This window comes from Zingiber officinale, chromosome 5A, assembly GCF_018446385.1.
Source record: "Zingiber officinale cultivar Zhangliang chromosome 5A, Zo_v1.1, whole genome shotgun sequence".
Lineage (NCBI taxonomy): Eukaryota > Viridiplantae > Streptophyta > Magnoliopsida > Zingiberales > Zingiberaceae > Zingiber > Zingiber officinale.
This window is the reverse complement of record NC_055994.1, coordinates 1,879,131-1,898,928: the sequence shown is the minus strand read 5'-3', so window position 1 is coordinate 1,898,928 and position 19,798 is coordinate 1,879,131.

Sequence of the window (19,798 nt, the reverse complement as noted above, 5' to 3'; positions counted from 1 at the left end):
GGTTCATGAATGTGGGAGCTGATATGCTCATTCTCTATTTTTTTATATGAGAAACTATCAGCTACTAAATTCTTAAAAGTGAAGCTAGATAGAAGATATAGCTAGATTGAATTTTTATTTTCTTTGAATTTTTATATATGACTTGCATGTCTTTCAGGGCTGGATAGAAGATATAGCTAGAATGAGTTGGTAGGGACATACTACATAGCCAATAAATTCTTAAAGAATTGAATTTATCAGAGTGTGATGTGAGGATGGTGTAAGGAGTATAGAAGAGAATGCAAAGAAAGTATATATGATCATTGTAAATTAATCTAGTTTCATTGGTCATGGAAATAGAATCCCTACTCAGTGAGTATGATGCACACATGTAGACCTTGAAGAAACACCAAAAATGATATATGTGCTAATCTTTTCCCTTGCATGTAAATCAAAGTAGAGAGGTAATTAAATGATGGTGCTTCACTCTAGATCTGACTGTGGGTCTCCAATTTGCATGTAGTATAATAACATGTTACAAAACCTGAACTCGACTCCATTATAACATGCATCCTAATAATTTGTAGTATGGAAGAGGTATATGGTCATCAAAGAGGTCTCATAACAGCTTAATGGGAAGCATTAGCTAATTGCTATGAAGATCACATGAGCAGTGCATGAATATCAAATAATTTATTATGGTCATTTCTTTTCTTTGTTACTCACTCACCAATTTTGTCGAAGTAGCAAATTAGAAATGTAAAATGTATCACAAAATGTTTTGGAATTCTTTTACAAACTATTAGCTCAACTGATATGCAATGTTTTATTAGTTTTGTATTCTAAATTGGTTGCAGCATTGTTTTTAACATTGAATGCTAAATTCATAGTGATATCAGAATAATCAATTCATAGTTATTTTGTTGACATATTTTCCTTTGGCTTGTAGATACACAAAAATAACTTTTGTTTATTAATAGTGGATACACCAAACACAACGACTAGTTTCATTGGGTTTATTTATACTTGTCGACTATTCTAACTCTAGTCATCAGGATGAGATGATTATAGTTTCTCTGTCAATGTGATTGCTTGTTTCTTTGACTGATGCAAAAGGGTGGAAGACTTTTAGAACCAGATATATCAATGATGCAGATCTTGTTGTGAAGAGATTAATTAGATATATGACATGCAAGAAAGAGGATTATGTGTTAGATGATAAAATTTTTTATTGAAATGTTCTATTTATTGATTTTTTTAAACATTATATATTATAAATCATCTTTACCTCTAATAAGAGTTTTTTTTTATGTTCAGGATTCTCGTGAAGAAGGATTATAGAAGTTATCTCTAAATCACGAGGAGTTATTCTTTAGACTTTCTTTTGTGTAATTTTCATGGGAATAGTTGGTTTTTTATTGGATGAATGTTGGATGCACTTCAATTAATGATTATAGAATTTTATATTGTGGATATCATTTTTAATTTATAAAAAGAGAGCTTTTCCTTTTGTTTTGAAATGACAATTTAATAGATTTAATCTAGATTAATTTGTATAATAAATGTTCTTTAATGAATATTAATTTTTGTCATAATTGTTGCATCTAACAAGTTAAAATATTAGGGATTGTAATTTACTGTCTTCACTTCTATTTGAGACAGCACATTACCATCTCGATTTAGTGTCTTTAGCTTTTTCACAGAATAAGACATAACATTTGAGACAAAATAATAACTGTCTTAAATACTTTTGAGACAATTGAAAAACTGTCTCACCACCGTCTTAAATAGCATTTGAGACAGTACAACCGTCTCAATATTTTTTTGAGATGCTTGTATTAGGGACGACTACATTACTGTCTCATCACCGTCTCAAAAAAATTTTGAGACACTAAATTTATAATTTAAGACACATTTTGTTGTGTCTCAAAAGCCTAGTTTTCTAGTAGTGTTCATTTTCCGCTTATGATAAGAGAAAATTGCTTCAATTTTCTTAGTTTTATGCATTCGATTTTTTCCCGATGGAGTTAATGTATCTTGAGCACCAACTTGATAACTTTATTTTTGATATGTAGGGTAGTAATCAATTCTCTGGTTGTGGGGATTAGTCAATTTGTTCAAAGGATGATTCAATTGAAGAAACATCGACTGTATCTTTTGATATATTTACTTTTGAAGTTAGCATTGTTATTACTATTGGTTGATACTCGAAAAATCTAATGGTTCAATTGTACAAAATTTTGTACAAAGGTCTGAACCTTTTCCTAGCTACCATGTGTTCTTTTAAATTAAACTCGGATCGCCTGCGGAACTTAACACGTTTGATCCTAAGTTTAATTTATTTGTTCTTTTAGGTTTAGACTTGGATCTCCTGCGAAACTTAACACGTTTGATCCAAATCATCTAGGTTATTAATTCCATTAAATATTAATTCCAAAATTGGCTTCCAGGACTGCATAGCGAGGCACATGACCTTCTTGGATATGGGAACAACCACCACCGCCTAGACAAAGCCTTTTAAGGAAAGCTAATATTTAATTTCCTTAAATAACTTTAGGTCAACCGAAAAGAACAATCAAATCACAAGGAAAAGAAAAAACAAAAGAACACAACATCGAAAACAAATTCGAAATACTAGAATCGCATGCTTCTTGTATTTGGTATTTTTACAAAGAAATAAAACTAGTATGATGCGGAAATTAAATACTAGTATACCTTTTTCTTTTGCAAACAAAAACCTCTAGGTCTTCTACCGTATTCCTCTTCTAACCTCAGATGTTGTGTGGGCAACGACCTTCCGAGATGAGAACCACCAAGCACCTTCTTCTTCCTTGCAAGTTTCGGCCATCAAAACTTCTCCTAGGATGAAGAGGTTCGGCCACCACCACCATACTCCAAGGGATGCTAGAAACAAAGCTTTCTTTCTCTCCTTCTTCTTCTTCTTCTCTAAACTTGATCCGGCCACCATATGAATCTCCACAAGAAGGATGAGGTTCGACCATCAAAGAGAAGAGAGGAGGAGAGGATGGCCGGCCACACTAAGGAAGAAAAAGAGGGAGAAAAATAGAATAGAGTTCTTGTCATGAAGGCACCTCTACCCCATCTTTTATAATCCTTGGTCTTGGCAAATAAGGAAATTTTAATAAAAACTTCCTTAATTCCTTTGCCATGAAAAATAAATTTAATTGATATAAAATCAATTTCTCTTTTATTAATCAACATGGCCAGCCACAATAATCTAAGCAAAGGAAATTTAATTCAATCAAGAATTAAATCCTTCCTAATTTGTTTCCAGAAATTTTAAAATAAAATTTCTCTAATAATTTTTATCCCTTCATGATTGGTTTATAAAAAGGAAATTTAATAAATTAAAATCTTTCTTTTAAACATGTGGATAAAAAGGAAGTTATCTTTAAAAATTAAAATATCTTTTAATCTACAAATAAGGAAAGATATCAAATCTTTTCTTAATCTTTTGTAGAAACTTATAAAAGAGAATATTTAATTTTTAAACTCTCTTTTAAATCATGAACATGGTTAAAAAGGAAAGTGATCCTGTCCGAATCGCTGAATCAACGGACGCTGGGCACGTGGCTCTCTCCTTGTGGATGACGTGGATCTCCGTCGGGTTGTACAAACTTCCGGCGAACCTGCACAGAAGTCGGGCCAGGAAGGGGTTCTCGGCGGCGACCCTCCGACGCTCAAGTCAGGCAAGCTAACAATGAAGAAATGACTCCCAAAATTGTAGAACGCGTACCTCCGGCGAAGGGTGAGGATCCTTTATATAGAGTTGTGAAGAGGCTCGGGCACACATACCGAGGTGCATACGTGTCCTCTGTCCATACCTCGGTATGGGCTTGTCAGAAGAGCTTACCTGACCCCTTACTGCTACAGTCCGAGCACGTCTTTGATGGGACAGCGGACTCCTGTTATAAGATCCTGCGTATGACCTGCTCCTCGAACATACCCGCTGTCAGAGGATGTTTCCTTGTCCTGTTGTCTATTCTTACTCTGTCTCGAGTGTCCGTCTGGTCGGCAATCCCCTTACGTCCGACCGGTCTTATGTTGTGTGGACTGTTCGCAGTGTTGCTACTTTGTGCCTTCGGCCGAGCGGGCTACCCGCTCGGCCATACGACTCTGTTCAACATGAGCGTCGGAACCCCGGCTATGGTCGGGTTGCCTTCCATTCGGCCTGGCATGCTTCCGTTCGGCGCGACATCTTTCCGTTCGGCCCGACATGCTTCCGTTCGGCGCGGCATGCTTCCGTTCGGCGCGTCATGCTTCCGTTCGGCCCGGCATCCTTCCGTTCGGCCCGGCATACTTCCGTTCGGTCCGGCATGCTTCCGTTCGGTCGAACGACATGCTTCCGTTCGGTCGAACGACATGCTTCCGTTCGGCCCGGCATGCTTTCGTTCGGCCCGGCATCCTTCCGTTCGGCCCGGCATGCTTCCGTTCGGCCCGGCATGCTTCCATTCGGCCGAACGGCATGCTTCCGTTCGGCCCGGCATGCTTCCGTTCGGCCGAACGACATGCTTCCGTTCGGCCCGGCATCCTTCCATTCGGCCCGGCATCCTTCCGTTCGGCCCGGCATGCTTCCGTTCGGCCCGACATCGTTCCGTTCGGCCTGGCATGCTTCCGTTCGGCCCGGCATGCTTCCATTCGGCCGAACGGCATGCTTCCGTTCAGGCCGGCATGCTTCCATTCGGTGCGACATCCTTCCGTTCGACCCGGCATGCTTCCGTTCGGCGCGAACTTGGGGTTGACCTCCACATGTCTTTAACCCTCCGCCCATGAGGGTCCCCCGTCCTTACCACCAGATCACATGCCTCCCCTTGAAGTCTAGTCGAAGGAGGCGTATAGTCCGACTGACTGGACGCCCGTAGTGCCGAGCGGCGCATCCAAGAAACCATCCTCCGCTTCTCCTCGTTAATCACCTCTCATCCCACCTCTCTTGCATTTTTCAAGGGATTTCTCACGACGAATTTTGCGTGACTTTTCCGCTCGGCCGAATATGTCCTACTTTGACAAAAGAAGTTGTTCGCTTGATGTTGATGTACCTTTGGGTACTGAGCCGAGCGGAACGTAGAGGCGGTCGAACGATATTGACGGCGAATATCCTCGGGTACTTGCTCACAAGTCTTATTGATTGCCTTCGTCCGCTCGGAAGATTTATAGACGCCGGCTTGTCTCTCGATTTTTAACGTCGGAGCTCGACGGTCTTCCGCTCGGAGGGTTTATAGACGTCGGCTCGTCTCTCGATTTTTAACGTCGGAGCTCAACGGTCTTCCGCTCGGAGGGTTTATAGACGCCGGCTCGTCTCTCGATTTTTAACGTCGGAGCTCGACGGTCTTCTGTTTGGAGGGTTTATAGACGCCGGCTCGTTTCTCGATTTTTAACGTCGGAGCTCGATGGTCTTCCGCTCGGAGGGTTTATAGACGCTGGCTCATGTCTCGATTTTTAACGTCGGAGCTCGACGGTCTTCCGCTCGGAGGGTATATAGACGCCTCGTCTCGATTTTAACGTCCGAGCTCGACGGTCTTCCGCCGGAGGGTATATAGACGGCTCGTCTCTCAATTTTAACGCCGGAGCTCGGCGGTCTTTCGCTCGGAGGGTTTATAGACGCCGGCTCGTCTCGATTTTAACGTCGAGCTCGACGGTCTTCCTCGGAGAGTTTATAGACGCGCTCGTCTCTCAATTTTAACGTCCGAGCTCGGCGGTCTTCCGCTCGGAGGGTTTATAGACGCCGGCTCGTCTCGATTTTTAACGCCGAGCTCGACGGTCTTCCGCTCGGAGGGTTTATAGACGCCGCTCGTCTCTTTTTAACGTCGGAGCTCGGCGGTCTTCCGCCGGAGGGTTTATAGATGCTAGCTCGTCTCTCGATTTTTAACGCCGGAGCTCGGCGGTCTTCCGCCGGAGGGTTTATAGACGCCGCTGCTCTCGATTTTTAACGTCGGAGCTCGGCGGTCTTCGCTCGGAGGGTTTATAGACGCCTTGTCTCGATTTTTAACGTCGGAGCTCGACGGTCTTCCGCTCGGAGGGTTTATAGACGCCGGCTCGTCTCTCGATTTTTAACGTCGGAGCTCGACGGTCTTCCGCTCGGAGAGTTTATAGACGCCGGCTCGTCTCTCGATTTTTAACGTCGGAGCTCGACGGTTTTCCGCTCGGAGGGTTTATAGACGCCGGCTCGTCTCTCGATTTTTAACGTCGGAGCTCGACGGTCTTCCGCTCGGAGAGTTTATAGACGCCGGCTCGTCTCTCGATTTTTAACGTCGGAGCTCGACGGTCTTCCGCTCGGCGGGTTTATAGACGCCGGCTCGTCTCTCGATTTTTAACGTCGGAGCTCGACGGTCTTCCGCTCGGCGGATTTATAGACGCCGGCTCGTCTCTCGATTTTTAACGTCGGAGCTCGACGGTCTTCCGCTCGGCGGGTTTATAGACGCCGGCTCGTCTCTCGATTTTTAATGTCGGAGCTCGACGACCTTTAAGGCTAATTTTAACACTGATGATATACGCCCTGCCGAGCGGCGAGGGGTCTTCGTCTTCGATCACTTGGCTCGGATAATTTTTACGCCCGGCCGAACGGCACGGGATCTTCGCCATCGAGCTTTTGACTCGTGTAATTATACGCCCGGCCGAACGACGCGTGGGTCTTCGCCATTGAGCCTTTAACTCGGATAATTTTACGTCCGGCCGAACGGCACGGGGTCTTCGCCATTGAGTCGGTGGCTCGGATCTTATACACCATGGAGATAGGCCGCTCGACAGATAATGCCAATTGCGTTTTAAGATTTTGCTTCCTGCATTTCAAATATACAGCCAAATGGAAAATATACAGCACACATTATATTGGTGCACCTTTCACCCTGCCCCGAAAAGGCTGGAGATAATTTGCGCTTCATGGTTGATCCAAGTCCCAATCCATCTTCATCCGCTCGGCGGTGCTCCCCCTTGAATGCCGGTTGGATCATTGTCTCGGGGATCATTGCCTCCGCTCGGGGATCATTGCCTCCGCTCGGGGATCATTGCCTCCGCTCGAGGATCATTGCCTCCGCTCGGCCACCTGATGCTGACGTTGTTTGTTACTTCAGCCGCTCGGCTTGCGCATTCTCTCTCTGTTGCTCCACGAGCTTAGCTGCTCTTGCCTTGATTAGAGCGTCAAGTTCCTCCGTGGAAAGCTTCACTGTGTGCTGTCGTCCAGCCTCGTCCATTGTTTGCGTTCGGATGCAGGAGCGTTCCCACAGACGGCGCCAAATTAATCCTGTCCGAATCGCTGAATCAACGGACGCTGGGCACGTGGCTCTCTCCTTGTGGATGACGTGGATCTCCGTCGGGTTGTACGAACTTCCGGCGAACCTACACAGAAGTCGGGCCGGGAAGGGGTTCTCGGCGGCGACCCTCCGACGCTCAAGTCAGGCAAGCTAACAATGAAGAAATGACTCCCAAAATTATAGAACGCGTACCTCCGGCGAAGGGTGAGGACCCTTTATATAGAGCTGTGAAGAGGCTCGGGCACACATACCGAGGTGCATACGTGTCCTCTGTCCATACCTCGGTATGGGCTTGTCAGAAGAGCTTTTTGACCCCTTACTGCTACAGTCCGAGCACGTCTTTGATGGGACAGCGGACTCTTGTTATAAGATCCTGCGTATGGACTGCTCCTCGAACATACCCGCTGTCAGAGGATGTTTCCTTGTCCTGTTGTCTATTCTTACTCCATCTCGAATGTCCGTCCGGTCGGCAATCCCCTTACGTCCGACCGGTCTTATGTTGTGTGGACTGTTCGCAGTGTTGCTACTTTGTGCCTTCGGCCAAGCGGGCTACCCGCTCGGCCATACGACTCTGTTCAACATGAGCGTCGGAACCCCGGCTATGGTCGGGTTGCCTTCCATTCGGCCCGGCATGCTTCCGTTCGGCGCGACATCTTTCCGTTCAGCCCGACATGCTTCCGTTCGGCCCGGCATGCTTCCGTTCGGTGCGACATGCTTCCGTTCGGCCCGGCATGCTTCCGTTCGGCCGAACGGCATGCTTCCGTTCGGCCCGGCATGCTTCCGTTCGGCCCGACATCCTTCCGTTCGGCCCGGCATGCTTCCGTTCGGCCCGGCATGCTTCCATTCGGCCGAACGGCATGCTTCCGTTCGGCCTGGCATGCTTCCGTTCGGCGCGACATCCTTCCGTTCGGCCCGGCATGCTTCCGTTCGGCGCGAACTTGGGGTTGACCTCCACGTGTCTTTGACCCTCCGCCCATGAGGGTCCCCCGTCCTTACCACCAGATCACATGTCTCCCCTTCAAGTCTAGTTGAAGGAGGCATATAGTCCGGTGATAAATAAAATTTCTCTAATAATTTTTATCCCTTCATGATTGGTTTATAAAAAGGAAATTTAATAAATTAAAATCTTTCTTTTAAACATGTGGATAAAAAGAAAGTTATCTCTAAAAATTAAAATCTTTTTTAATCTACAAATAAGGAAAGATATCAAATCTTTTCTTAATCTTTTGTAGAAACTTATAAAAGAGAATATTTAATTTTTAAACTCTCTTTTAAATCATGAACATGGTTAAAAAGGAAAGTTTTCTTAAAATTTAAAATCCACCTTTTAATCAACAAATAAGGAAAGATTTCAAATTTTAAACTCTCTTTTAACCATGTAGATGATTTACAAATAAGAAAATTTTTTACCAAAAATTAAAACCATCCTTTTAATCTACAAATAAGGAAAGAGATTAATCTCTTCTCTTAATCTTTTGTAGAAAACTATACAAGGAAATTTATAATTTTTAAACTCTCTTTTAAAAACCTTGATATCCACATAAGAAATAATTTTAATAAAAATCCTTTTAATACTCTAGTGGCCGGCCACCTAAGCTTGGGACCCAAGCTTTGGCCGGCCACCAACTTGGCTCATCCATTTGGTCTTGGCCGGCCCTAGCTTGGGTTCCAAGCTAGCTTGGTCGGCCCCATTGGATGGGTAAGAAGGTGGGTATGTGGTGGGTATAAATCTCTATATACAAGAGGTTACGATAGGGACCGAGAGGAGGAATTGGTTTTGGTCTCCCGATAAAATTAAGCTTCCCGTGTTCGCCCCGAACACACAACTTAATTTTATCAATAATAATTCATTCCACTAAAAAACTATTATTGAACTACCGCACCAATCCCAAATTACATTTTGGGCTCCTTCTTATTATGAGTGTGTTAGTCTCCCTGTGTTTAAGATGTCGAATGTCCACTAATTAAATGAATTACTGACAACTCACTTAATTAATATCTTAGTCCAAGAGTAGTACCACTCAACCTTATCGTCATGTCGGACTAAGTCCACCTGCAGGGTTTAACATGACAATCCTTATGAGCTCCTCTTGGGGGCATTATCAACCTAGATTACTAGGACACAGTTTCCTTCTATAATCAACAACACACACTATAAGTGATATCATTTCCCAACTTATCGGGCTTATTGATTTATCGAACTAAATATCACCCATTGATAAATTAAAGAAATAAATATCAAATATATGTGCTTGTTATTATATTAGGATTAAGAGCACACACTTCCATAATAACTGAGGTCTTTGTTCCTTTATAAAGTCAGTATAAAAGAAACGACCTCTAATGGTATTACTCAATACACTCTAAGTGTACTAGTGTAATTATATAGTTAAGATAGACTAATACCTAATTACACTACGACCTTCTAATGGTTTGTTCCTTTCCATCTTGGTCGTGAGCTACTGTTTATAACTTATAAGGTACTGATAACATGATCTTCTGTGTGTGACACCACACACCATGTTATCTACAATATAAATTAATTGAACAACTACATTTATCATAAATATAGACATTTGACCAATGTGATTCTTATTTCTAGATAAATGTTTATACCAAAAGCTAGGCTTTTAGTATACATCCTAACAATTACCTGTTGCAATTGCAACTGTAGAGAGAGTATTTTCAGCAATCAAAATAATCAAAACTTCACTTCAAAATCAATTGAGAGATGATATGATAAATGATTATTTGATACCATATATTGAGTGAGATGTGTTTGATATCGTTAATAATGCATCTATTATTCAACATTTTCAAAGTATGAAATCTTGAAGAATGATATTGTAAAAACATATAAAGTTAATATATGATTTTTATTATACAATTTGTATTGTATTATTTTTTTAATTTATTGAATTCCCCCAATTGAAATTCCTAGTTACGCCACTATCTTAAGTGAGCAGTCAACTGAATGTAATTGACATCAAACAACTTGAGCCAAAAATTATCTTAAGGTGGATAGTCAACTGAATGTAATTGACATCAAACAATTAATTTTAGCCAAAAATATCTTAAGGTGGATAGTCAACTGAATGTAACTGACATCAAACAATTTTAGCAAAGATGTCTTAAGGTGACTAGTCCATTGAATGGAATTGGCCATCAATTATGCATCTTAAAAAAATGGTATATGACAATCATATTATGCTTAAAATTAGAGAAAAAAAAACACAAATAGGGTTAGGAAAACCCAATAAGTACAATGGTTCCCATGAGGTAGGAATTTGAAGCTTTTGGATTATCAACAACTTTTGGTCTACAGTATATGATGGCCAGAGGAGGCTCAAAATCTAAAAAAGTAAATGAAACTAATTAAGTCTCTAGATTTATCAAATACTTTTGGTAAGTAATGTTGATAGTTTTATAAGATGTAAATTTTGAGAGAGAAAATGAACATGTGCAAATTTAGGAAAAATTCTAAAATATAATAATTTTCATTTATCACAAATCCAAGACCTTTAGGGCGTGTTTAGTTGGAGGTCATTCTTGATAACCTTGGTTATCCATCCAAGGTTATCAATAAAAACCCTGTTTGATTTAGGTAATCGATGATTCTCGAGTAATATTCTATGTCCGACACGTCAGCAAAAAGGGCATGTAACTAGGAATCGGAAAACCTCGGAAAACTGAGGGTTTTCTTGATTCCGGAGTTATCAATTTTTTTTTTACCCAAAATACCCTCGGATAACAGGAAAATGTGACAAAAAAGTAAAATGTAAAGAAAAAAATAAAAAATAAAAAAAATAAACATAATTTTTTTTAAAAAAGTAAAAAATCATTAAAAAATAAAAAATGGTAAAAAAATTTAAAAAAATAAAAAAACATAAAAAAATGGGAAAAACATAAAAAAATAAAAAAAATAAAAAATATATAAAAATTAGAAAAAACGTAAAAAAAATTTAAAATGTAAAAAATAATAAAAAATGTTAAAAAACATTAAAAAAAATTAAAAATAGAAAATGTAAAAAAACCTAAAAAATTTAAAAAAAAACAAAAAAAAACCTAAAAAATAAAAAAGTAAAAAAAAAATTAAAAATTAAAAAACAAAAAAATATAAAAATAAAGAAAAACATGAAGATATAGTAAAATATAATAGAGTTTAAATAATAATAATAATAATAATAATAATATTATTATTATTATTATTATTATTATTATTATTATTATGTATAGTTAGTTTTGTAACTAAGGGTAATATAGTAAAATATTAAATTAGGTTATTTATTAAAACCTTCAAACAAATATATTTTTGTTGCATTACTTAGATTGAATCAAACAACATTTGATTATGTTTTATTCCCCATAACATTGGTTATGTGATTACTTGGTAATCACATAACAAGATTATACATGATAACTTGAACCAAACACACCCTTAAAGTCATCAGACAAATGTTTGTGAAAGAAACTTTACATACATCTAATTAATTAAAGGATGCATATCATGAGATCTAGTTACCATCAATCTCTAAGGCAATTAAAAAAATAGAATGTAATAGCAATCAAAGGATTGACCTGAATGGTGAGCCAATGTCATTGCTTCTTACTTGTCGCCAGATAAATTCCTACAAATGCAAGGAATGACCTACTGTAGGGATTAGTCAACAGCCATAGTCTCATCTCAATGGGGAAGAGAGCAGGAAGAATGAGAATCAACAAATCAAGATGATGCCTAATGATTTAGACTATTCCTCTCTTTTATACTAAAGTCTATCCTATAGTGATCATCCACACAAAGCTCATAACATGTTATTATATCCATACATATAATCCACATTCAATAATCTAAATCTCCTTCATGCATCAAACATTAGATTACTTAATCGAGATTTAGTTTTTTAATAATAATTATTGTATGTTGTTAATCACATATTAATCGATCCAATGGAGAAGTTTTATAATCATATACGACTCATAATTTTTTAAAAATGAACATGGATAGATTCAGGAAAACCCAGTGCAACATTTTCATTTGATATAAATTTGAGACCTTAATAATCATCAAACACTAACCCAAAATATTTAATAGGGACCAATGTACTAGTCTATTGAAGGCATTTCCACTAAAGTGATCGATCACTCTATTGATTGCCTTCAAATATCTTTGATGAAAAAAATGTGATGTCCCTAGAGGACTCATCTCAGAATATATATATATATATATAGGCCTAGAGCCCCAATATTAATGGGGCCCATTATTAAATAATTAAGTAGACACTAAAAAAATTAAATTGGATAATTAATATTAATTAATGATAGTATACACATTAATAAATATTATGCTAACTCATTAATTACATCTTATCAATTAATTCATTATTCCTATTTATACCTTACACGTAGCCTTATTTCTTCATCATTAAAATTATCTAAGATTTATGTTATTTAATCTTATTTCCTCATAAGCACTTAGCGAAGATTTTATTCTATTTAATTATATAGCTTATAAAACTAATAAACTCTTTCCTCTTCAATATCTCTAAAAAATCCTAATTATTCTCTCACCAGTACTTATGATCATTAATTTTGTACGTTTATGCTCTCGTCGGTATCTTTTTTTTTCTCATCGGTAATTCTGTAAGTTTATGCTCTCTCGCCAGTGATATTCTCAGAGAACGCTCTTCTCCTCCCTCGCTGATAATATTTCTTTCTCACTCTTTCTTTTTTTTCTCGATTATAACATGAATTAGAGATTTATTTTATTCAGACAACGTAAAGTAAAATGCTTCATCAGAATTTTTTTTTCAAAATTAAAATTATTAAAGTTTTATTTAAGATCAATAATGTCTCAAAAAGATTAAATAATTTAACAATGTTAAAAAATTATCTAAATATTAGCGAGAAAATTAAATTTTATATAAAATAATATTTTATTTTTTAAAAAATAAATCAATTTTTTTAAATCGGTTATTCTTAACCCCAAATTCAAATGAAAAAAAATTGATCAAAAAATTTAAAAATATATTAAAGGACTTTTATTATTATTATTATTATTATTATTGCCTAGGGTCTCGGGGAATCTTGAGATGACCCTGTCTATATATATATAGATATGATGCGACGGTAAGGAGGAGTCCACTTAGCACGGGTCAACGATCACAGTGGAGGTCAAAGTCAAGACGGTCAACGTGGCCCGAGCGAGAGGGGAGTACATAGGCCGATCGGCAGGATAGCGAGCCAAGCAGGCCATCCGTCCGACTCGGGGTATGTCATTGATAGTGAATAATGAACCGATATAATAAAAGAGGGGAAAACATATACTTAATAAGGAGAAGAGAAAACAAAAGAGAATACTTCATTTATCATTGAATGCGGAGAAGCTAAGACAAAGATGCCTTCTGTATGTAAATTAATATCATTAAACATAGGAATATGAAGGGACACTAAGACAGGTATAAAAGATTATGACAGGTATAAAAAAGGCAAGATTCATCTCTGTCCCTATTATTTTTGATTTCTCTTCTTCTGTTTCTGACTTGAGCATCGGAGAGCTAACGCCAGGGACCCCTTTCCTGATTTGGTTTGTTTTGTAGATAGGAACGAGATCTTCATCTAGTCAGTGGAACCGCCACATCCCTAGCTTTCTAGCTTCACGCTTTCGGACAGGATCATTTTGGTGTCGTATGTGGGAACGTAACCTACATCTGAACGAAAAGATGGAAGATACAAGACTAATCACAATGGTGACGCTGACGCAAAAGGAACTCAACACGCTGGTATATACCCGAGCAGTGAAGATAGTGAAACAACAGCAACAACAGGTATTGGCCGAGTGCCAACAGGTATTGTCCGAACGTCAAGCGTAGGAGCCTGCAGCCTCCGCGGTAGGCTGCCAGGCTGAGCGAGGGGACCGAGACATTCGGGAACGAAACAAAAGGCCGAGCGACACGTATGGGGAAGCCCCTCATGCGCCGGTCCCATTCCATCAAGCGCTGTTATGGACTCCAGCAGAAGAGAGGGCTCGAGCGGATAGAGACCGAGGATATTCCTCGGATAAGACACCCACTAGAGACACAAGGAAAGGAAGGTACTCAGAGAGGATGATTCGCCCAAATGGGTCAATCAACAGTTTTCGGAGGGGATTCTAAATGACCCTCTACCGAAACATTACACCCCACTAACGATCAGGGAATATAATGGAGTGACCGCCCCCGATGACCACTTGGCCATATTTGATAACACGAACACACTTCACCAGTACACGGATGGGATGAAATGTTGAGTCTTCGTCACCATGTTATCCGAATCAGCGCAACATTGGTTCAAATGGTTGTCGAGCGGCTTGATCCGTAACTTCAAGGACTTCCAAATGGCCTTCTTACATCACTTCGCTAGCAGTCGCTGCCACCAGAAGACGAGTGTGAATCTATTCTCACTAAAGTAGGGGCCCGAGAGACATTATGGGCCTATATTCAACGCTTCAATTAGGTGGCGATGAACATCCCGGTAGTCTTCTTAGACGTGTTAGTGAACGCCTTTATCCAAGGGCTCATTGAAGAAGAGTTCTTCCGGTAGCTTATTCGGAGGCCGCCGAGGGACTTTGGCCATCTACAAAAGAAGGCCAATGAATACATCAACGTAGAAGAAGCCTAGGTGGCAAGAAAGAAGGAAACAACCACCAAGCCCGCAGGAGCGTCTGAACGACGTCAGCCGAACAATCAACAACCCTCCAAGGGGCCTCGCTCGAGAGGAGCCCCGCCACATGAGCCCAGGACACATGCCGTGCAGCATGTAGTGATCGCTCATCCAAAGGCCACAACAGGCAAGATATGAATGCTGATGTTTTGGTCCTTACACCAGTCAGCAATGCATAACACCCGGGATTTCTATGACCTGGCAGCAAGCTGACCGACCTTGTGGGGATATCGTCGTCGATCCCCATCACCTAATCGGCGATAAAGACGCTGATCAACCGACCGATGGGAAGAAGACAATACAATAGCCGAACCACGCCACCATCCGTTGGAATGTATACTAAAAGCCTAGATTTTGTATAAATATTTATTTAGAAATAAGAATCACATTGGTCAAATGTCTACATTTATGCTAAGTGTAGTTGTTCAATTAATTTATATTGTAGATAGCATGGTGTGTGGTCTCACTCACAGAAGATCATATTATCAATTCCTTATAAATTATAAACAGTTACTCACAACCAAGATGGAATGAGACAAACTATAGGAGTGGTTGTCGTGTAATTAGGTATTAGTTTACTTTGACTAATAAATTACACTAGTACACTATGAGTGTATTGAGCAGGACTATTTGAGGTAGTTTCTTTTTATACTGACTATATAAAAGAACAATACCTCTGTTATTATGAAAGTGTGTACTCTTAATCATGATATAATAACAAGCACATATACTTAATATTTATTTATTTAATTTATCAAAGGGTGTGATTTAGCTCGTTAAATCAATATGCCCGATAAGTTGGGAAATGATATTATTTATATGGTGTGTTGTTGATTATAGAATGAAATTGTGTCATAGTAATCTAGGTTGATGATGTCCCCTTGAGGAGCTCATAAGGATTGTCATGTAAACCCTGTAGGTGGATTTAGTCCGGCATGACAATGAAGATGAGTGGTACTACTCTTGGAGCTAGATATTAATTAAGTGAGTTGTTAGTAACTTATTTAATTAGTAGACATTCTATATTTTAAACACAGGGAGACTAACACCCTCATGATAAGAAGGAGCCCATATAGTAATATGGGATTGGTGCAGTAGTTCAAGAATAACTCTTTAGTGGAATGAGATATTATTGATGAACTCGAGTTGGGTGTTCAGGGCGAACACGGGAAGCTCAAGTTCATCGGGAGACCAAAACCAATTCCTCCTCTCGGTCCCTGTCGTAGCCTCTTATTTATAAAGTCTTATACCCACCTATATCCACCTTCTTACCCATCCTTAGGTGGCCAGCCAAGCCAAGCTTGGAGCCCAAGCAAGGGTCAACCAAGATAAGCCTTGGATGGACCAAGTGGTGGTCGGCCGTAGCTTGGAGCCCAAGCTTAGGTGGCCGACCACATGAAAAATAATAAAAGGAGTTTATTTTAAAATCTTTCCTTATGTGGAAGCCATGGTTTTAAAAGAGAGTTTAAAATTTAAATATTTCCTTTTATAGCTTTCTACAAAAGATTAAGAGAAAGGTTTAATATCTTTCCTTATTTGTAGTTAAAAGGAAGATTTTAATTTTTGATAAAACTTTCCTTTTTTGTAACCATCCTCATGGTTTTAAAAGAGAGTTTTAAAATTTAAAATCTTTCCTTTTATAACTTTCTACAAAAGATTAAGAGAAAGATTTGATAACTTTCCTTATTTGTAGTTAAAAGAAAGATTTTAATTTTGGAGGAAATTTTCCTTTTTGTAATCATCCACATGTTTTGATAGAGAAATTTTAATTTATAAAAGTTTCCTTTTATAACCCACCATGAAGGGAATTTTTAAAAGAGAAATTTTTATTTTAAAATTTTCGGAAACAAATTAGGAAGTTTTAATTTTGTGTTTAAAACTTTCCTTGTTTGGAGGATTTAATATGACAAAGAATTATAAGCAAGGTTTTATTAAATTTTCCGTTTTTTGGTGACGAAAATAATGAAGTTTTAATTATGTTTAAAACTTTCCTTATTTGCCAAGACCAAGGAATATAAAAGAGAGGGTAGAGGTGCCTCATCTTATAACAACACATCTATTATTCCTCTCCTCTATTCCTTGGTGGTGGTCGGCCCTTATCTTCTTCCTCGTCTCCTTTTCTTCTTCTTTGGTGGCGGGCGGTATCAACCCTTGGAGCTTGGTTGGTGGCCGGATTTTGCTTGGAGAAGAAGTAGAGAAAGGAGGCTTTGTTTCTTAGCATCCCTTGGAGCTTGGTTGGTGGCCGAAGTTCTTCATCTCAGGAGATTGTTGGTGGCCGAAACTTGCAAGGAGAAGAAGGAGGCTTGGGTGGATTCTCGTCTCGGTAGATCGTCGCCCACACGACATCTGAGATAAGAAGAGGAATACAATAGAAGATCGTGAGGTCTATAAGCTACAAAAGGTATAACTAGTTATTATTTTCCGCATCATAACTAGTTTATTCTTTTGTTTAGATCTTGAAATACCAAACACAAGAGACTAACAATTCTATGTTTTGTATTTATGATTCGACTTTGTGTTTCTTTTGGTTTTTCAATCTTGTGATTCGATTGTTCTTAGTGGTTAAACCTAGGGTTACTATAAGGAAATTAAATATTGAATTTCGTTGAAAGGCTTTGTCTAGGAAGTGGTGGATGATCCCATACCCAAGAAGGCCTAGTGTCTCGGCATGTTTAACCTAGAAGCCAATCTCTGAAATAAATATTTAATCGAATTTATAACATGGGTGGATTTGGATTAATAATGTTAAGCATCGTTTACAATCCATGTCTAAACCTCTAAGAATAGATAAGTTGAATTTGGAATCAATAATGTTAAGTTCTGTTTGTGATTCCAAATTTAATTTCTAAAGAACACAATAGGTTGTTAGGAAAGGTTCCGGACTTGTACAAATTTTTTGTACAGGGGAACCGGTACGATATTCCAAGTAGCAACCAACAATTGGTATCAGAGCTAGGGGTTGCCTCTGTGTGTTTGGTTTTTAGTTTAATTATGCACATGTCATACATATTTTAGGAAGGATAATAGTAGGATGTGAAAATATATTTAACTCTGTGATTACAGACATCCTAGATCCAACTATTATGGCCCTAATGTGATTGTGTGTGATTGGACCCTCGGACATGTCGAGGGCATTTTATGTGTGTGCATGATTGTATGTATTAAATACAATAGGAGCTTTATTATTTTTAGGATTTTACATTTTTATTTTGATCTAGATTATATGTACATTCCTTTATGGAATATAGGATCGATATATGTAAAATTATATTTTTGTCGCGGATCATATCCTTGCGAGGCGTAGTACTATTTGTAGACCAGAGGCGCAGCGGAAAAAGAAGCAAGATAGATGTGGCGACTAGACCTGATTGCGGTGGCTAAAGATGGCAACGGCTAGGGTTAGCAGCACACGGAGGACAGTGATGGAAAATGTCATAATAGTTGGAAAATCATTTTTCCATATTTATTGCTTTATTTGCTGTGATGTGTGTGCGCATGGTTAAAAATCCTCATCTTAAAATAACTAAGTGGGAGAGGGATTAGTAAATAAATTCCACGATCTCCATTACTGGGTTGTAAGTGATGCAACAAACTTGCGTGTTGGCTCTGAGTGCCTCCATCCACAACGGATGAGTTTTTTTACAGATCACTAGATTAAACTTCCTTTATGGATGGTTATAGGAAATTATTTAGGAGCGTGTGATCTTCTCCAATTGAAGGGGCACAATCCTATTTAATGGACTAAGTATCAAGTAATGGTACACACTTAGGCACATTTAATAGTATCCTCCCCAACGGAGTCACTGCTATTATTTGTGTGACCAAAGGAATACCAACTATTTATTTTATTTGTCATAAAGTTAGGATGACAAGATAATAAAATTAATGGGTAAAACCTCCTCTTAAAATTGTTTGAATTTGTATACATCCACACTAACGTTGCATGCAAAAATCACGGTATTTTGAGGTGTTGGTAAATTTAAATAATATTGTTTGAGGAATTAATATTATTCTAAATTTAGAGTCTTGACCAAAAAGTTTTTTTTGTGATTCTTAGGATGACTTTCAACTCACTGGCTATTATACTGAAAGAGAACAAACTTACTGGTCCCAATTACATAGATTGGAAAAGAAACCTGGACATTGTCCCAACTGCTGAAGGCTATAAGTTTGTACTGTTAGAGGTCTGCCCTAATGTGCCTAATAGTGATTCTAGTGAAGAGGAGATTGAGTATCATAAGAAATGGGTCAAGACAGATGAGATGACGCAGAGTTACATTTGGCTTTTATATCAAATGTGCTACAACATCAGTATCAGACCATGCCTACTGGCCATAACATGATGTACAATTTCAAGGAACTCTTAGGACACTAGAATCAGACTGACAGGTAAGACTGTATGATCTCTAGGTACTAGGCTAAAATCAGGAATGAAGAAACCGAAAGGCAAGTGCTTCATTTGTAAGCAGTTTGGACATTTGTAGGCGGATTGTCCTCGTAGGAAGAGAACAATATAAGTATATCTTTTTCTCTAGTAGTTGGAACATGTTTAGTGGTATTATCCACCGATACCTGGCGTATAGAACCACTGATCATGTCTGCAAATCTTTGTAAGGGTTCCAGGAAACCTGACAACTACACGAAGGAGAAATCATTGTTTACATGGGCACTACTACAAAAGTAGCAGTTGTTGTAGTGGGAGATGTTTATAGGAATAAAATATGGATTTTGAGAAATTATCTTTACGTACCAAGTTTTAGTAAGAGCTTGATATTCTGTCTCTTTTGATAATAAAGTTGTTATCAAGGAAAAAGGGAAAGTTATCTGTTCTGGTACGTTGGTTGGCAATTTAT